The 14637-nt window shown below is 37.7% G+C and overlaps 1 pseudogene; it reads right to left on the bottom strand.

Annotated features, from left to right (window-relative positions):
• Window positions 1-270: 270 nt before the first annotated feature.
• Window positions 271-7193, bottom strand: LOC139355667 (peptidyl-prolyl cis-trans isomerase A pseudogene; annotated as a pseudogene).
• Window positions 7194-14637: the final 7444 nt, after the last annotated feature.

Below are 14637 nucleotides of genomic sequence, written 5' to 3'. Positions count from 1 at the left end.
CTTCACATTGTCTTCCTTCTATACCAGTTTGAATCCTAATATCCTCTTCTTATAAGGACACTGGTCATATTAGATTAGGATGCACCTGAATGACTTCATTTTTACCTAGATCACCTCTGTTAATATCCTACCTCTAAATAAGGTCTGATGTAATGGGGATTAGGACTTCAACATGTGAATTTTGGAAGGGACATGCTTGAACTCATAAGAACCTCTTTCGAGTCTCTTTGCAAAGCCACATTTTTTTTGTTTTTTTGTTATTTAGTTTTTATTTCATAATCATAAACTTAACTCAACTCTGCAATCCAGCTAGGCATGGGAGGGAACAAGGAAAACATGGAACCCAAAGGGAACTGCAGCGAGAGCACAAAGATTCTAGGATACTGCGAGCAAATGGGGTGGAGGGGTGCTTCCTGAGCTGCAGAAGGAATGGTCTGGTGGTTAAGATGAAACACAAGTCAAACTTATTTGAGTTGTCCACAGTCAGCAATGGTGATCTTCTTGCTGGTCTTGCCATTCCTGGACCCAAAGCGCTCCATGGCCTCCACAATATTCATGCCTTCTTTCACTTTGCCAAAGACCACATGCTTTCCATCCAACCACTCAGTCTTGGCAGTGCAGATGAAAAACTGGGAACCATTTGTGTTGGGTCCGGCATTTGCCATGAACAAGATGCCAGGACCTGTATGCTTTAGGATGAAGTTCTCATCTTCAAATTTCTCCCCATAGATGGACTTGCCACCAATGCCATTATGGCATGTGAAGTCACCACCCTGGAATAATTCTGTGAAAGCAGGAAGCCTTATAACCAAATCCTTTCTCTCCAGTGCTCAGAGCACGAAAATTTTCTGCTGTCTTTGGAAACTTGTCTGCAAACAGCTCGAAGGAGACACGGCCCAAGGGCTGGCTGTCGATGGCAATGTTGAAGAACACGGTTGGGTTGACCATGGCTAATAGTACAGGGTTTTCCTCGGCGGCGGTGTCTGCAAAGCTGCAAAACCACATTTTATTTGGGATTGGGATTCAGAATCTGTAGTAAGTAGTTTAGACTATGATACACACACACACACACACACACACACACACACACACAGAGGCAGGATGGGCAAAGATCACTCTTCCCATAGACTGCTTTTGCAATAAAACTTTTTCATGGTGGGAGGAGTATGGTGGAATTGGGATTGTGAGCAGTATAAAGGGGTGAAACACCTTGTTTTTGCCCTTGAGGAGCTTATACTCAGAGGGCACCTAAAAAATACATGTGTGGGAAAACATGAAATAACAAGGCACAAATGTCTGCTGGTTGAGTTGAATTTAGCTTAGAATGTGACCAAACTGAATGAATAATTATTTGGGTGGTTCAGAGGAGATGCTCAACAAATGGTATCCACTCTCATTTTAATACTATGCTAACCTGGTGTTCTTCCGGAAAGACTTTACATGAAACAAGTACGAGTGGGCTATAAGCACAGAGAAATGGCCTAGTACAGTAAAACTAATAGAGCATGTTTGTCTGGTATTGGTTATTTTGTTTATAATCTTGAGCAGTAGCAACTAAGTGCTTAATCAACTTTACTTTTAAAGTAAATAACATTATAAAGCTTTCCCGCATTATTTTCTTCATTTCTAACTTTTTATCTTATTAAATATTGTCATTTTATTATACACGATTTTGTAAATCCTCTCTATCTTTTGGAACAAGATGGGATATAAATACAGTAAAGCGTTCTGAAGGGACTGATTTATTTTGTTTGCCACAGAAAAATACTTTGTATGTCAAGCCAGCTTTCAAAAGCTTGAAACTGTAAATAGGAAATATAAGCAAAGGAAAGGTCAAATAATGGGTAAAACTAAATCATGTAATTTAGATAGGATTCTCTTTTTTTATAAGAGAGTGAAATTGTGTCAATTTAGCCAATTGTAGATTTAATAAGAGAAAAGGTCTCAGATCCATAGCTGCATGTAATAAACTAAAACAGAAGCTAATAACGTGATTTATGGGATTCCTCTTGATCCTGACATTTCATTATTTTTATACAGAAATAGATTTCAAGTACAGGTTTTTAGCATTTTGTTTCTTCATCTTGTTCTCAAATATACTGAAAACCATCTTGTTTTATAATTTTCTGACTTCCATCAGGAAAATAGTTGTACCATAAATAAAATTCTTGATCTATTTTCAATTGTGTTTCTCTACAAATCTTTTTTAAGGTCTGGGGGAAAGTGGTGCAAATATGAAACCCAGGACTTAAAGCCACTTCTTACAAATTGTACACACGCAGACACACACACACATAAACCATTTCACTAAATTGGTATATGCAGTTTTAAAAGAGATAACAGAATTAAAGTGATATGGATTTATGCTTCATTTTCAACTGAGTTTTTATTTGTGTGTAGAAAATTCAATTGTATTTTGAACCAATACAGTTACTTAACTAGAGAACAAAGTGTCACTTGTAGCAGAACACTTTTATTAACAGGGTTTTTCTTCACTGACTAATTAGTTTTTTGCTTAATGTAGGATCTCATCATAAGTGATACAAGGCATAGAATTTTTTAAAAGATGAAGAATTTTTTTTGTGTGTGTGTGGCAAAAATCTCTGGCTTGTGTATTATGTCTCGGCTAAAAACTCATCATATGCTCTGACTCCTACCTAGTCCGCTACTTCAGGATAGTCACTGTAGTCAGCTGGACCTGGGCTTAAATCTCTGCTTTGACATGGAGTTAGAAGGGGGTACTTTTATCTTTTTAAGACTTATTTTCCCCATCTGTAAAATGGAGATAACAATCTCCATTTTATAGGATTTAGGCATTACTGCTCATAGCATTTACTTTCTGAAAACAGTTCAAGGGTTAATTGATTGATTGAAATTGAAGTTTAAAAAATAAGAATAATAAAATATTAGAGTTGGAGGGAACATGCACACTAGATAGGCCAATTGCCCACTCCAAGCAAGCAGCCCTTACTTTGTAGCCTGTGCTTGAACACTGTGGAAGGGCATTCACCATCTGCCAGTGTAGTTAGCTTTACTATGAACTATCTTAGTTACTCCCCAGATTTTTCTGTGTCACTGTGTGCATAAACTATTGACACGCTGCCTCAAAACTAAGAGTAGAAAAGGAGATAACCTTATTGCAACACATGGCTTGTGGACTTCACACTTGCAATGATATGGCTCACATAGCAAGGATAATATAGCAGCAGCTCCATAATATCTAAATGAAATATTGCATGCCTGGGAGCACATCCTTTAGAAAACAGATGGTTCTTTGTTGAAAACAAAATATGATTATGGTGTTTGCATGCAAGAAATCTTATACTGTCTAATTATAAGAATCAGACTAGTTGTAGCTGTTGGCATACAAAGTTTCTTCAGATCAGTAGAAAAATGTTCTACTCTTGACTATACAATTGAGAATAATGAGATACAGGTGAAATATCTCTTTAATGAATACCATTATGATGTCTAGATCTATGTAATAAACTAGTGCAGGTACAGACTAGTTTCAATATACACTATTGGAACCAAAAAGCATAATTGATGCTATGTTCACCAGTCCCTGTCTATTTAGGAGTTTGTGTCCATAAATGTTGCTTTGACATTTACCATTGCATTATAGCTGAACTTTAACGCAACGGGACATTTCTATAAAGTGTGAGAGGTTTGCATGAAGAATGACTACCTTTGTAGGGAGAGGAGAGAGAGGATGAGGATCAGGTGGATTAGCAAAATCATGGAGGAGAAGAAAAGGGAAAGTGGTATCTTTAGTTGATAAATTAGAATACAATATCCTCTAACTCAGTGGCTCTCAACTGGATGACTTTTGTCTCATTTGGAAATATCTAGAGATATTTTTCATTGTCACAACTGTGATGCTACTGGCCTCTGTCGAGTAGAGGCCAGAGATGCTGCCAGACATCCTACAATGCACAGGACAGTCCCCACAAAAAGAATTGTTTTGGCCGGGCACAGTGGTGTACACCTGTAATCTCAGCACTTTGGGAGGCTGAGGTGGGTGGATCACCTGAGGTCAAGAGTTGGAGACCAGCCTGGCCAACATGGTGAAACCTTGTATCTACTAAAAATATAAAAATTAACTGGGCGTAGTGGTGTGTGCCTGTGTTCCCAGCTACTTGAGAGGCTGAGGCAGGAGGATAGCTTGAACCTGGGAGGTACAGGTTACAGGGAGATCACGCCATTGCACTCCAGCCTGGGTGACAGAGCAAGACTCTCTTAAAAAAAAAAAATTGTTTGGTTCAAAATGTCAACAGTGCCAAGACTGAGAACCCTGGAACCTGAGAGCCTGAACCACATCCCACTATGTGCATTTTGTCAATAGATACCTATAAAAGTGGACTTATAATATAATACAGCAATTTTATATCGATCCCATCAGCTTTATTTCTTACAGAATTCTACCCAAATTCTATCATTGGAAAGATGCATTCCCACTCACTGTGGAAGCTAAAAAACTTGATCTCATGGAGACACAGTAGAATGACAGTTACCAGAGGCTGGGAAGGATGTGAGTGTGTGTGGAGGGGGAGATGAAGAGAGATTGCTTAATGGCGTATAATTAGAAGAAATAAATTCTAATGTTCAATGGTAGATTAGGGTGACTAAAGTTATCAACAATGTATTGTACATTTCAAATAGCCAGAAGTGAAGACTTTAAATGTCGTCAATATATAGAAATGATAAATGCTTATGGTGATGATTATCCTAAATACACTGACTTGATCATTGCACATTCTCTACATTTAAGAAACTATCACATGTACTACATAAATATGTACAAATATAGTGTATCAATTAAAAATTAAAAATTTCTTTAAAAATTAAAAGAAGAAACAGCTAACGAAAATAAATAAATAAAACTTAAGGTTGATTAAATCTTCAAAACACTCACCAACTTCACCTATCTCTTTGGATTACTGGGCTTTTATTCTTTTGAACAATGAAGACTTCCCTTATTTTATAATAACTTAAAAATGTACCTAAAGTTATTTTTTACTGCCTTTCCAGGAGAGGGTGTTCATTATATCAGTTCACTTGGGTCATTCTACTGCAGGTTGGGGAAGTTGTCTCTTCCTTGAGTGAAGATAGCTAATGATGTTTAGATTCTCTTTGATCATCTTTACTGTCTACATGAGACTGGATAAAATTCTGACCCCTAAAAGTCAGGAAACAACAGGTGCTGGAGAGGATGTGGAAAAATAGGAACACTTTTACACCATTGGTGGGAGTGTAAATTAGTTCAACCACTGTGGAAGAGAGTGTGGCGATTCCTCAAGGTTCTAGAACTAGAAATACCTTTTGACCCAGCCATCCCATTACTGGGCATATACCCAAACGAGTATAAATCATGCTGCTATAAAGACGCATGCACACGTATGTTTATTGCGGCACTATTCACAATAGCAAAGACTTGGAACCAACCCAAATGTCCATCAATGATAGACTGGATTAAGAAAATATGGCACATATACACCATGGAATACTATGCAGCCATAAAAAAGGATGAGTTCATGTCCTTTGTAGGGACATGGATGAAGCTGGAAGCCATCATTCTGAGCAAACTGTCACAAGGACAGAAAAACAAATGCCGCATGTTCTCACTCATAGGTGGGAATTGAACAATGAGAACACTTGGACACATGGTGGGGAACATCAGAAACTGGGGCCTGTCGTGGGGTGGGGGGAGGGAGGAGAGATAGCATTAGGAGATATACCTAATGTAAATGGCGAGTTAATGTGTATAGCACACCAAAATGGCAATGTATACATATGTAACAAACCTGCACTTTGTGCACGTGTACTCTAGAACTTAAAGTATAATAAAAATCAATCAATCAATCAATCAATCAATCAATCTGACCCCTGCAGTTCTAACATTTCCATGTACATTATCCCTATTCAAATTTCAGAGTCTGGTAGACATTCATCTGATTTGGCACTGATAGACCAAGGTTCTGTAGCCACCCTAGGAAACAATTCCATGAAATAGGAGTGACAATCATATGTTCACATTGGTATACACTCTGCATTTCCAAACTAATGATAGGAAATGTTATTCTCTGAATGTTACATGCAAATAAGATTTTTACAGTAATAAAATCTATACCAAAGAAATAGCAACCTCAGAGCTGTCTTCCTCCAAATACAGTAAAAGAGCAAAAATATGCAGAAACCAAATCTGTAAATACCTTAAGCCCATTTACATTCCTCCAGATTCCACAGATTGCCCTGGGCAATCGCAGCATAGAAGAGGAAAGACTTTCCCTTTACTCTCTGAGGGTTTGATAATTGAGTCTATAAAATAAACTGACAGTAGCCAGATTAGCAGGAGAAGAGGTATTCAAATTTATTACATGCATGGGGGCGTCACACGAAGGAAAAGTAAATACTCCAAAAAAACCTTATAGAGAAGCTTATGTACTCTCTTCATTGGAAAAAGGGGAGGGGGGATGTAGACAACTTAGGAGACAGTAAATGCTTTGGGGACAAGATAAATAGGTCCTCAGAAGAAAAGGTAACAACAGTCTGTCTCTCTGGCCGTGGGATTATCCAGTTTTCTCATCTGCAACTCAAGTTTCAGCTTCTCTGGTTGATGAGATTTCTGGGGAGGGGATTCATGACAATTGCATTTCATATGGAGGATTTCTCTTTAGGTAGATAAGGGTAGTTCAGAGAAAACCTTTCCCTACATTTGCTGTTCCCCAAGCGCCCTCAGTTTGAGGTCCAAAATGGCATATTTCAGGGGGGCATTTCCTGAACTCCTTCAACATAAAAAGCCAAGCAACATGGTACACAAAGTTTATGGTAATTTAAGTTGTAAATATTGCAGCAGTAGCAAAGAAAACTAAACAGAATTTAGTTGCAAAATTATAATAATGGCTGGGAGCTGGAGCAAATCACCTCAGCCTGGGAGAATTAGGGCTCAGGAGTTCAAAATAGGAAAAGCAGCTCAGAAACAGACCTAAAGGGAAATCAACTACTTTCAGACCATAGACTGTAGACCACAGAACTCTCATCCGTTTGGTCAGTTGTTACTGCACAACCATAATGTCTCAGTGCCATTCAATAATCAGTGCTTCTTTTTCTTTTCTTTCTTTCTTTTTTTTTTTTTTTAATTTTTCGTGAGTTGCTGGTTGGCAGGAATTAGCTCACCTGGACTAGACTCAGCCAAGTAACTCAACTTTGAGCTACAGGTTTGGCTCTGGTCTTCATCCTGGGGCAAATAGGTATGCAGAGGAATCTTTTTTCATGGCAATGCCAGAGGCACAAGAAGACAACTATGTGAGCACATTTCAAGCTCCTGCTGATGTCATGTCTTTCAACAGGCCATTGGTCAAAGCAAGTTGCGGTGGCAAGTCCAAAGTCTAAAGACAGAGTACATCGCTCTTTCTATGGAGGTAGGGAGGAAGAAAATAATTTTAAGCATTCATATAGTCTGCCGTATCATTTATAGTTGAGCTTAGATTTTCAGAAGGAAAATAATTTTTATATATTCAACTGCAATATTATATTTTTAATTTTCAGAAAGGAAGGATAATCCAGGTAATAAGTAATGTAGCTGGATTCACAGGTTCTGAATATTATTCTCTTTCTTGTCGTTGATGTGAGAAGCTGCACATATCAATTTTTCTTGCAGTTTAATCTCTGCCAACTGCTAAATGTAAATAACATTTTCTGTTGACCTACTATTCTGTGTCTTCCAGGAAATAAGGTAAAAACTCAAATTTGCTACAAATTGCTTGGTGGAACGCAGTTACAAAGGATGCATCATTATTTAATTTTTTAGCCTCCATAGTTTTTCTGCAGTTCTTTTGACATTATTTAGAGCATTTAAGAATAGAGGAAAAATTTGGCAAGACAAGCATTTTACATTTTTCCTCATCTCTTCCTCCAAGGGATATTACTTTGAATTTGTTTAGCATTTTAGTCAATCCATTAACCTTTCACCCTAGATTTAGAAAATGGATTTAATGGTTTAATTCTGTTCCCTAAGGAGTCAATAACCACATCATAAGCTGCCTGGTGTTAGACATTAATTGGAATGCACTTTCAGGGCAAATTCAGAGTTAGGATAATGAAAGTATCGAAAATAGGTACTGAAGAAAGAGAAAGTTGCTCATCTTGGCTCTTGTTAATTTTGAAATACATAGTTGTATTAATTTCTGTTGATGGGAGTGGTATTAACAACAGCGGGGCTACAACAATGAACCGAATTGTATAAAATATTCACTTAAGCGTATTCTCTTTCCTGCATGAGATTGTCACTAAAATCCTTTATTTAATCTCTGACAATTCCTCTAAGTATTCTTGGTTTCTCCAGATATTGTGGTGTTTGGGGTTTGGAATTAAAAGGAATATCTGAGAAGGTAGGAGCTCAGTTTCCGAAAAGAAGGGCTAGTCCTGAAAGTCAGTCTTTGCTTTCCTGTTGTCTCCTTTCACTTCCAAAATCAATCCTGAAAAGTGGGAAATACATAAGTAGTTTCAATGTGAGGGTCAATGTGAGGAGAGAACAAAAGAGCTAGATCTTATTTGCTTTACTCCACACACAGGTGTGATTATTGCTAGGAATGGACAGCACAGGGCAGTAGCGACCTTGTGCCTTGCCTGCAATCTACCACCTGGATACTATGCCCTGCCTGTATACTTTTCACCATGCATGACATGCGAGGACAGCGTGTGCCTTGTGCCTGACCTCACCTTCTGCCTGCTATCCAGCAGCTGGATAGCAGGCTCCACCCAGGGGACTCACTCAGTTCCTTTGGGCACTGGGCGCTTGCCTTCCTAATTGGCTTTGCAAAGGTTAGTCTTGTAACCAGATGAATTTCCTTCAGTTTTTTTTTTTTTTTTGTCTTTTTGAGATGGAGTCTAGCTCTGTTGCCCAGGCCGTAGTGCAGTACAGCAGTCTCGGCTCATTGCAACCTCCACCTCCTGGATTCAAGCAATTCTCCTGCCTCAGCCTCCTGAGTAGCTGGGATTACAGGTGCATGCCACCATGCCCAGCTAATTTTTGTATTTTTGGTAGAGACAGGGTTTCACCATGTTGGCCAGGCTGGTCTCCAACTCCTGACCTCAAGTGATCTGCCTGCCTTGACCTCCCAAAGTGCTGGGATTACAGGCATGAGCCACTGTGCCAGGCCTTCCTTCAGCTTTCTTCCGTTTGATCAAGGGGTTCTCTCCAGTCCAATCTTCACTGTTGTGGAGATACCAGAGAACCACATCTGATTTCAGATGAGCAGTAACTTCAAGGAAAGGAAAAATGTAGATGGAATCCTAACATTTCCCACAGTTGTTATTTTATGAAACAGCATTTTACTAAAAGGCTTAAATTATTGACTAAATAGAGCTTTTTTATTTTGTGGGATGGGAGTGGGTGAAGAGGGTATAGATAATAGGCTTCATATTTTACTTTTATATTTTTTGAAAAATGAATGGAAAAAAAGGAGTATTCATTTAAAATAAGCTTCCTTAAAAGTCACAGCATATTAGTAAGTCTTAAAAGTTCTTTTTTTTTTTTTTTTTTTTTTAACAAGAGATTAGGAAGTCAGTTAGTATGAGTGGGAAGGAGTGTGGAGAAGCATTAGAAAGGAAAGGAAGTATTGGATAAGAAGGAGTAACAATGCCATTAAGAAAGGACAAAATAATTATATGTAGTGGGAAGCAGAATGCTGGTCTTGTCAAATGAGAGGGAATATTTAAATACTTGTGTGAAACTATGAGATCTAGTAGTTAAAATTAGTAAAATATTCTTCAGAAAAAAATAACCACTTCCAAAATTATGCTGACAATTTGGTGTTATTTTATGTGTGATTTATGGTAACCTAGAAACATAGAATTTTGGCCTAGGAAGAGATTTTTTTTAAAGTTCATTTAATACGAGCCCCTCACTTCACAGTTTTGGAAACTGAGGTGTGGAGAATTTAAGTGACTTATTTAAGATCTATTGATTACAGAACTAGCATGTGAATAAACAGCCCTTAATCTAATGCTCTATGGCCGGCTGAACAACGCCAACTCAAAGATGTCTACATTGTCATTCCAGAATGTGAATTGAGTATGTGTGAATATGTTACCTTTAATGGTAAAAGGGACTTTGCAAGTGTGATTCAGTTCAAGATAGTTTATAATTAAAAGGATCTTGATAAGAGAAAGGCAGAAGGGTCAGAGCAGAGAGAAGATGTGATGATGGAAACAGAGCTCAGTGATGTGCTTTGAGGATGAGAAAGGGGCCACGGCCAAGGAATACAAGTAGCCTTGAGAAGCTAGAAAAGGCCAAGAATCAGATTCTTCCCAAAAGCCTCCAGAAGGAACAAAGCCCTGCCAACATTTTGATTTTAGTCCATAAATCTTATTTCAAATTTCTGACTACCAGAAATACAAGATAATACATTTGTGCTGTTTCTAGCCACCAGGTTCATGTTAATTTGTTATAGCAGCAATAGGAAACTAATACATGCTATTTCCATTTACACAACTTACTTCCTTTCTTGAAAAGAATCACGGAAGTTATTGAAAGCAGCAGAGAAATCCAGGAACCATACTAAAAATTCAAGTTGCTGTTACAGATAAACTGTGATGCAGGTTTATGAACCAACTGGCTAGTTTTCCCACAGGCTAGCATATGTACTAAACTCACTATTTACAAACTTTAAAAATCCACTAAGTTTAAAATAATGTCAAAAATGCTATTTAAAATTTTTTAAATGAAATAAAATAACTGTGTCAGAAATCATTTTGTTGTGAGACAAGTAACTCTGGCTAGTTTAAGTAAAATGGAAACCAGAGGTTAGAGAAAGCCAAACTGCAGAAAGAACAGGAAATCTTGCAAAAATCAAGGTGACTACCTTTTCTGTCTTTCTGTCTCTCTTTGCACAGTCTCTTGGTTTTTCCTCTTTTCATACATAAGTTTATCTATAGGCTGGTTTTTTTTTTGTTTTTTTTTTTTTCATTTCCGTTTATCTTGGTTTGAACATGGCTGCTCAAATTCTGACTTTTTCTTATATCTCATTTGGAGTTCAGTGGACACCAACTGGAGTCACTGTTTTCTAAGTCTGGCCTTCAAGTAGAGGAAAATCTGATTGGTCCAGTTGAATCAGATGCCCAGCCCAGTCTAAGCAGTTAGGACTAATTGGATCCCATGTGATCAATCATGGGAGTGTAGTTTCACAAATCCCTGCTTATTAGAGGCTGTGCAGGCACACTAGCAGAAAAGGGGAATGTACAGGATGAGACAAGTGACCAATATGTCCATTACATACCTGAATGTACAGCATGGAGCTGGAGTCAGAAATCAATTTATAAAGTTAAATGCTGTTATTGTTTTAAAAAGAGGAAATATATGAACTAAACATTTTCATTAGAGAGGTAAAAAGATTGACAATGAAACAAAACAATATATAAACCAAAATTCATCAATAAAACACCAAGTTCAAGGAAAACAGCAAGTAGAACTAATAAAGGTAAAGGCAGACATTAAATTAGAAAACAGACAAAAGTGTAGGATCAACCACTTAGAGTAAAATAGGTTCCAAAATATTTATGGAATGAAGTGAATAGAAGGATAAACCCTTGGTAATTCAAATCAAGAAAAAAGGGACAGTTAACACAAGGAAATAGCATTATAAATATGAAATCAAATGAAACTACAGATAACCTAGAAGAATTAGAAAAGCAAGAGAGTGTCATATACATAATTTAAGAAAAGATTACTGTTATTTAGAGAATTATAAAAAATGGCTCCAGTTAAGATAGAAAATCAGCAACCTGGAATTTTTTAAAATGTAAATTGTAGCTCTGTGCTCAAACTTTTTCTTGTCTATTACATAGTGTTGAGGGAAAGGTAATATGAGTCAGGTAAACATCTTTTTTTAATTCTTTTTTTTCTTTATCTTTTTTTTCATTTAAGGAAGTTAATTTAAAAAGCATTGAGTCTAAACACAGACTACAATTGTTAAAATAGAACATTAAGGAAATAACATATTACGTTATTATTAACGATTAAAAGAATTTCCCAAAAAAGAATCTATTAGTCAGTCTACTACTCAGTACTGAGGGAGAGGGGAGGTGAAGAAGGCATATTTCAAGGGAGGTAGGTCATGAAATATCCAGGTAAGCCTGATCTGGGAAGGACATCACAGTGGAAGGGCCTGACTACCACATGGCTGGCTATGATCTATGAGCAAATCTCTTTCACTGCCCATTGTTCTTAGAGTCCTCAGGAATATACACCCTCCTCATTTCCTTTTCATAGTTTCCCAGGGAATATCTCTGAGGAAAGAGCAATCACGTAAACTTTCAATTTTCCTACTTTAAACTTCAAGTGTGAACTTGACAATTCCTTTTATTTACTTATTTTGCTTCATCTATTTATGTTTTTTTCTTTTTTATTTCAATAGTTTTTGGGGTACAGGTGTTTTTTTGTTACATGGATGAGTTCTTTAGTGGTGAATTCTGAGATTTTAGCGCACCTGTCACCCAAGCAGTGTACACTGTACCTAGTATGTTGTCTTTTATTCTTCATCCCTCTCCCAACCTCGCCCCGTGGAGTCCCCAGTGCTATTGTATCACTCTGTATGTTTTTACATCCTCGTAGCTTACCTCCCAGTTGTCTGAACTTGGTAATTTCTAAAGCCTCTTTCAGCTCTGAAATTAGTATTTTTAAAAAAATTTTTGAGCTTATAAGAGTCGTTTAAATATTTATGTATTTGCCATTTTGGCTTTTGAGTGGTCTTTTAATTTAGCAGTTTCCAAGCTCTGCCAAATCACAGTGGCCTTCCATCAAAATATATTACTTAACAGACCAATATGTCTGGATCAGTTATACCCACCTCATGCTTCCTTCAGATTATCTAATTATCTCTTTTCCTCACAAAACTTTATTGAATGTGACTTTCTTCAATTGCTTGGAATTTTACCATCATGACCATGTTAACCAAACAGGTATCATCTGGACACTGAACCAGAAAGAAAACCAGGCTGTTCTTCCTGTTGTTACTCAATATGGCTGCCCCGTTCAACCTTTGTAGAGGCAGAGCGCTGAACACATTGTCCTAAGCTTCAGGAATTCATGGTTCAATAAAAGGAAGGTACAATTAAGAAACGTAAGCAGCAATATACTGAGCATGCACTAAAAAGGTTGTTGTAAAAGGTATACATATTTGCAGCTACTATTTCTTCAGAAATATGCCTTTCCTTATGGAGAAGGGTCTCTGTAGCCACTCAAGAGTCTGAGGTGTGTGCACCTCACTGCCCTATTGCAAACAACTCACTTGTGGCTTGCTTTCTTGGCGTAAACTCATGCAATTCTCCAGCATGAGAATAATAGTCTCACAACACTGTCAAGATGTTGCTTCACAGCTGTAATGTCCACACTAATTTTTCCAAGGAAATTATAATTTTATAGAGAAATTAAGGAAAACAAGTTCTCTATAGAGAATCCTAAAGAACTTCAGAGAAGTTATGTAGCCAATTAGTTCTGGACTGTATTCCAACCAGATTCGTTGTTTTCTCTTTACTATCTTTATGACCAGTTCTTTAGACTAAGTCTAGTTTTAAAGCCATAAAAAGTACACAGCCTTCAGAATGCCAATAATAGCATGCTGGGGTTAATCATTGACTCAGAAAGGGGAATGCCAACTAATGAATCATCAACATATCTCTTGCCACACCTAGGGTTTTCTCTGGATGATTTCCACCCAAGTGTTGACAAAACTTGACCTTGGATAGTCACTAAGATGTGCTGGGACTATGGCCAAAGGTGCTTACGTGCCAGTGGGACAGGCTACATGTTCACTAACCAGGTTATTCTGCTCCACATATGACAAGAAGTGTACTTTTTGCATTTTTCACATTATTGCTGATTTTTAAAGCTTCCAGACAAAAAGCCTCTAATTATTGTAATCTCATGGAGTGCCCTGGACCCTCTCCAGATGTAAACTTCAGTGTGTAGCTAAGTTGAAAGACCAAAGCCCAGTGACGGGCCACCTATATATGATAAGCATGCCCATTTATTAAAGTTGAAAACAGGCCCACAAACACAACACTACATTTTACCTTCTGAATGGTCCTGGCCGCAATTAAAAGCGGGATGATGCACTACTTTCCAGTCGAATAAACTGGGAGCCAAAAGTTCAGGAGTTCTGACTCTAGCATTTATCTGATTTGTCCTGGGAAGGGCACTTACGCAGAGTCTCCATTTCCCCCTGGAACATACAGCCATTAAGTAACTGGCCTTGAAGATTATTGTAAGCAGTGATGACATTGACAAGACAAGAAGTCTTGTCTTTTGGGGGAAAGGGAGCTTCATAGCATCTTACATGCTTCAGTGCTTTGACAATGGGTGGTAAATAGAATAAGGAGAGTGACAAAATGGTAATGAAAAGGACATTCTGGTAAAAGACTAAATAATGCTGTCCAGACTGTTAAAACTTCTTCTTGTTGCTATTAGCTATAATTTTCAGGTCAATTATGCTAATGTCAACCCAGGGCCTCACTGAGTTAAGGAAAGAATACAGGAAGGTTTATATTGACACGATGTCAAGAGAAGAGTGGCATGGGGTATGGAAATGCCTCATCATGGCTCCATTTGGCTTTGATAGCCTGATTTGGCACAAGCTT

Source organism: Macaca nemestrina, chromosome 8, assembly GCF_043159975.1.
Source record: "Macaca nemestrina isolate mMacNem1 chromosome 8, mMacNem.hap1, whole genome shotgun sequence".
Lineage (NCBI taxonomy): Eukaryota > Metazoa > Chordata > Mammalia > Primates > Cercopithecidae > Macaca > Macaca nemestrina.
This window is presented reverse-complemented; position numbering and strand designations above follow the sequence as displayed.